This window comes from Myotis brandtii, unplaced genomic scaffold (assembly GCF_000412655.1).
Source record: "Myotis brandtii unplaced genomic scaffold, ASM41265v1 scaffold46, whole genome shotgun sequence".
Classification (NCBI taxonomy): Eukaryota; Metazoa; Chordata; class Mammalia; order Chiroptera; family Vespertilionidae; genus Myotis; species Myotis brandtii.
Genome location: NW_005367587.1, coordinates 6,318,298 through 6,324,297, shown reverse-complemented (window position 1 = coordinate 6,324,297; position 6,000 = coordinate 6,318,298). Strand labels below are relative to the sequence as shown.

Genomic DNA, 6,000 nt, shown 5'->3' with positions numbered 1-6,000 from the left:
GAATCAGCTCTCCTCTCTACATAGCAGGAGTCTTTTCATTATAAAATGCAAAGCAGCAGCCGTTTTCCATTACCCCCATCCCCAGCCCTCCTCACCTGGGGGGTAGGAAGGGGCTGGGAGGATATTTACTCTCGGCTCTTGGATTTCTCTTATTTAACGGAGCCCAGTGACAGCTGCTTCTCTGAGTGCAATGCCAGCTGGCTCAGGGCTAACCGCACCTGGAAGACAAGTGGCAGAGCTGACCAGGGGCTTTGACCAAGCCCGAGCACGCAGGTCACAGCAACTTCAGCAGGTGGGCTGCTCCTAAAAACTCTAGGCCCCTCCCAGCTCTGCACCGCAACTCCCTTCTCTCCCCCTTTCACCCACAGGTGCCACCGGCGTGGTGCGCCCCAAGGCTTGGTGTGCAGATGCTGGGGTTGCAGGTTCAAGATGCTCTGCCTCCTCCTGGCACTTTGACCCATAAGCACCAGCAGTGACCTCTCCACTCGGCCTTGGTCTTTGGTCACTGCTGAGGTTTTCTGGATTCTCTAGGCCAAGGACAGCCAGGACCTTGCCTCTGAACCAACACCATGCCTGCAGCCTGCCTGGGATACCCCCAGCCCTGGGAAAGCGTGGGGGCATGGCTGGCCTGGGTGAGGGGCCATGGGGGGTTGGAGGGGTTGGCTAGCCACCCCACCTCAATTGGGGTGGAAGAGGCTGATCAGGGGTGGGGTCGGGGGAGGGGCTGGGCAGGGCAGCCATCTTGTGATGGCATTATGGTGTGAGGGTCAATTTGCATATTACCTCTTTATTTTTATATAGAGATAGAGCTAGAGCTAGAGCTAGAGCTAGAGCTAGAGCTAGAGCTAGAGCTAGAGCTAGAGCTAGAGCTAGAGCTAGAGCTAGAGCTAGAGCTAGAGCTAGAGCTAGAGCTAGAGCTAGAGCTAGAGCTAGAGCTAGAGCTAGAGCTAGAGCTAGAGCTAGAGCTAGAGCTAGAGCTAGAGCTATATATAGAGATAGAGCTAGAGCTAGAGCTAGAGCTAGAGCTAGAGCTAGAGCTAGAGATAGAGATAGAGATAGAGATATACTTGAGTAGCCAAGTCTCACACAGGGTGTAATGCAAAGATGACTCGATAGCATTCAACAAATATCTATTGAGTACTGAGTTGATAAGTATCAGTGCACAAGGCAAAAAAAAATATATATATATCCTCCCATTATGGAGCTTATATTCAAACTTGGGGAGACAAACAATAAGCAAGAAATGTACTAAACAAATTGCATGGTATGATAGCAGGTGATGGGTGAAATGGAGTAAAGAAAACAAACAAAAAAGCAGGGCATGATAGATCAGGAGTTCTGGGCATTCAGAGTGAGTTGCAGTTTTAAATAGGTCAGGGGTAGATCTCTGTGAGAGCACAACATGCGGGCCAAGGTTTGAAGGAGGAGCTCCAGCATTGGTAACCTCCTCAGGTAACTTCTACTTTCTCTGCATTTTGTATGGTATGCCTGGCTAACTTTACTGATGGCACCAGTGAGTCTCTTCTGGCACAAAATGCATGTGGGCTCACCATAGATCTTTGGACAGGAGGACAGTACAGATGATTTAAACACTTACAAGCTCCAGGAAGAAACACCTATGGTGTTTATCTACGTGAAGCACTTTTTACTTCCCCATCCAGACCTTTAAGTTGCAAGCTACTGTTTCTTTAAAATGTTGACTTTTGCTGAGTTGTTATATTCTTTGCATTTTATTATTATCCTATATACAGAAACCCTAATATGCAAATTGACTGAATGGCAGAACGACCAGTTGCTATGACATGCACTGACCACCGGGGGAAGACGCTCAATGCAGGAGCTGCCCACTGGTGGTCAGTGCGCACCCACAGAGGGAGTGCTGCTCAGCCAGAAGCCTGGCTCATGGCCAGTGAGCACAGTGGCGATGGCAGGAGCCTCTCCCACCTCGATTGCAGGCAGGTGGTAAGGAGCGAGGGGTCCCAGACTGCGAGAGGGCACAGGCCAGGCTGAGGGACACCCCCCCCCCTGTGCACAAAATTTTGTGCACCGGGCCTCTAGTAAATAATAAAAGCAAGAGTTAAATTATTGGGTATCAAGCTAAATATCAAGCTCATCACTCTATACATTATCTCATTTAATTCTCCCAATAATTTCATGAGGTAGGGAGTTTACCCTTGAACAGTGCAGGGTTAGGGGCACCAACCCCCCATGCAGTTTAAAATTCATATATAACTCTTGACTCCCTAAAAACATAACTACTACTAGCTTACTGTTGACCAGAAGCCTTATCAATAATATAAATAGCTAGTTAGCACTTATTTTGTATTGATATTATGTTCTTTTTTTAGATTTTCACATTTTAATTTCTTTTGAACATAAGTCACTTTTTGCAACCTAGGAAATAGAATCAAATTAAGGCAGTCTAGTCCCCTAGGGATCGAGGCTAAATCTTGTGATCTTCAACAGAATGACATTATACTAGTAATACAAGGTGCTCACAATGGGGTTATAAACTCTAAAGAACAACCACTTATCTACATTTTTCCTTAGAAAACAGCCAAATGTCCAGTCCTTAAAGACATGATATACAGAACATCTTAATCTATAAAGGATAGAACTACCCAAATTATATAGTGCCCAACTGATTGGTGAACCAGATCAGGGTTGGCCAAGGAGTGGCGAACAGAGAAAGTGTTTACATTTTGAAAATTTGCTCTGAAGTTTAAAAAATTCCTGGTTGTTCTTAGTAAGAAAGCAAGTAAAAAATATTACAGATGCATTCACACCAATAATTGATTTTGCCAAGGTCTTCCATTAGAACATGAAATTAAGGGATAGGAGATAAGATACTTAGATATTTTCAAAATAAATTACTTAATAATAAGAAATGTGACATACTGCATTCTTCCATTTGCCGCAAGAACAAACTGACGAAAAAGACTATTTAAAATAAATGCTCAGCTCTAAAAAAGGTGGCGGCAGAAACACTTTCCACTATAGAAAAACTACCCATTTTTTCCAATAAACATTGCTATTCTTCCACGATACAAGTTCATGTGCAAAAACTTGTCAAGTTTTTGTCAGGGCCAGGAGATGAAAAACGGAGCATGCCCTAATTAGCTAATTGTAAGCTCAGTTAACATCTTTAGGATGGACCCATAAAACCTGGCCAATGTTTTGTTAAACATCTGCAAACTGCAGAATTCCTTAGTCCTTAGCCATCATTTCTGCATGTGCTCTTTTGTTTTGTTTTGTTTTGTTTTGTTTTGTTTTATTGCTTAAAGTATTACAAAGGGTATTACATATGTCTCCTTTTTTTCCCCCACCCTTGACAATCCCCTGGCCTCCCCTACCCCCCAGTGTCTTATGTCCATTAAAGCTGAGCTCAGTCCCATCTGACTCTGCTCCTCAGGGCTGAGGTGGGTGCTAATCATCAAAGTCTGGAACATCATTGTAGGAGTAACCTTGGTAGCCTTTGGATGCAGTATAGGCGATGTGCAGGTGGACAATCCTGGCAGGAACACCAGGATGCCAATGAATAAGACTGGACCCTCGTGGTCCCCCTCCCTTTTGCTGATATAGCCCACCAGCAGGAGAGAGCATATGATAAACAGAAAGGCACCAATCAAAACCAACACTGTGGCAAGTACAGTGGTCATACATGAGCTCTCAGGAGAGCTTTCTTAAACGGAAGGGAAATGTAGCCATCATCTGTATTGGAGAGCATTGAGTATTTCCCTTACGACTGGGGATTCCAGTAGGCAGATTGGTACGAGATGGCATTGCAACACACTGACACAGCTATAGTCGGAGAGCCATGCCAAGTCACCTGCACACCAACAGCTCGCTCATGGTTGGCAACAGAGATGCTCATGACACTATATACTATATTCTTACAATAAAGTATGCTAGAGAAAAGAAAATGTTATTAAGGAAAATACATTTATAGTATTAGTGAAAATAATCTGTGTAGGAGAGGACTCGTGCAATTCAAACCCATGTTGTTGGCCAACTGTACTTCATTTTACGGATGAGAAAGCTGAGGCTTAGTGAAGTTAAATAACTTACTTAATATCACACAGATGGTAAGTGTCAGAGTCTGGATTCAAGTCTGTCTGATTCCAGAGTCATTAGCCTCTATTTAGTAATTAAATTTAATACTGAATTTACTGTATCCCTCAATATAAACTTTAAAATGTATGCTAAAAATCATGTAGGTTGATGGTTTTTTTATGGTATTGCTTTAGCCATCAGGTAATTTCACCCTCACAAAGAATGTGCATTTGTTCTTACAATGCTTCTGATTGATCTAGTGTTGTGGTTTTCCGAACTCAATTTAGCAGTAGACTCTTTTACTAAACAAAATCTTACAATAGAAGACCGAATCAGCCACAGTCCTAGCATGGAAGATTCAAACACCAATGGGAAGCTCAAAAAGTGTGAGTGAGCCCTAACTGGTTTGGCTCAGTGGATAGAGCGTCGGCCCGCGGACTGAAGGGTCCCAGGTTCGATTCCGGTCAAGGGCATGTACCTTGGTTGCGGGCACATCTTCAGTAGGGAGTGTGCAGGAGGCAGCTGAATTGATGTTTCTCTCTCATTGATGTTTCTAACTCTCTATCCCTCTCCCTTTCTCTCTGTAAAAAATCAATAAAATATTTTTTTAAAAAAAAGTGTGAGTGAAGGGGGTTTAATGAAGGGACTAGTTACAAAAGTTGGGTAGGGTAAAGGGACAACTGCAAAGGAAGGGAAAGCATCACAGGGCTAGCCACAGTGGGATGGCATGGATCCTTTGGCCTGGAGGGTCAACAGAGTGGGCAGAGTGGTTACCAGAGCCAGGCAAGAACTGTGGCTATAGGAGGGGCCATCAGATAGGAGATGTGGACTTTGATAACGGAATGTAGCCATTAACAAGCCGCAGCCTAGAAAGGGTCAGTGGAATAAGTACTTCTGCTTCTTTCTCCTTCTGCCCTCAATCTACTGATACTCCTGTCATTGGCTGAGCCCATTGGAAAGCTAGAGGGCAAGAGAACCCAAAAGATGCAGTCCACAGAAGTCAGCTTCCTGGGGGCAAAGAGCAAGACACAGAAGGGCACAGAAAGGACTTAAACAGGCAAACAGAATAGCCAGCATAGAACCAAATATACACAACTCAAAAGCAGAGAGTTTCTCTTGTTGAATTGGGGTGGGAAGGTTCAGAGGCTCCAGCTCGCCTCTCTCTATGCTCACAGCAATCTCTGGGTCACCTTTGTCAAACCCTAGTGCTCTGGTCTAGTCCTTATGTTATAAATATCTTGGTCACCATCAACCACAGGTCTATGTGCTTTACAAAATCAATATGCATGTAGGTAAGATCACCTGGATGCAATAGGACAATGAGAGGCGTCAGACATGTTCCTGGTTCAAGGTCCCAGGCCCAGGAAAGAATAGTCTGATTGCACACATAACCATACCAAGGGTCCCCTGAACATGAATGAAATGCCTATAGGATGTATAGGGCAGCTGAGGACCCTCATTTACCCCTGGGCAGGCATTGGGTTTGTAGGCTAAGGGGCTTCACCTATGTGAATCCTCCCAAAGGGATTCACAATTAAGCTTGATTGTCCATCAGATTAGAGAGAGGACTTTGTGTGCAAATACTTTGAAATCTGCAATTATTCACAAGAACAAATAAGGAGATGGACGAGAGGGGAGAGGGGGGTAAATATACAGGATAGTTGGGAAAAGAGTTATGTAGACAAAGAACCAATTAATCTGAAAAGTGACCACAGAGTGCCCATCCCTAACAAAATCCAAAATCCAATGCTGTTACTATCAGCTGAGAAGCAATACCCTCCAAATGTGCTCTGAAGCCTGGCCTTCTCGTCGGGGCTGCTGCAGGTCCATCTGTCATTGGGCAGAGCTGCTGAGCACACCCTCTGCTGCTATGCAGAGAAGTCTGACCGGGGAAGCCAGAATTAGGATGGAGATGGGGTTGGGGAGGAGAGGCACCAGCACACAAGG

General features: G+C 44.6%; 1 long non-coding RNA gene and 1 pseudogene across 3 annotated transcripts in view; one reads left to right on the top strand and one right to left on the bottom strand.

Moving 5' to 3' along the window:
* LOC106727655 overlaps positions 1–6,000 on the top strand; it is a 139,727-nt gene that overhangs the window by 13,941 nt on the left and 119,786 nt on the right. The gene's annotated exons all lie outside the window — the stretch shown is intronic.
* Positions 3,427–3,871, bottom strand: LOC102251933 (annotated as a pseudogene).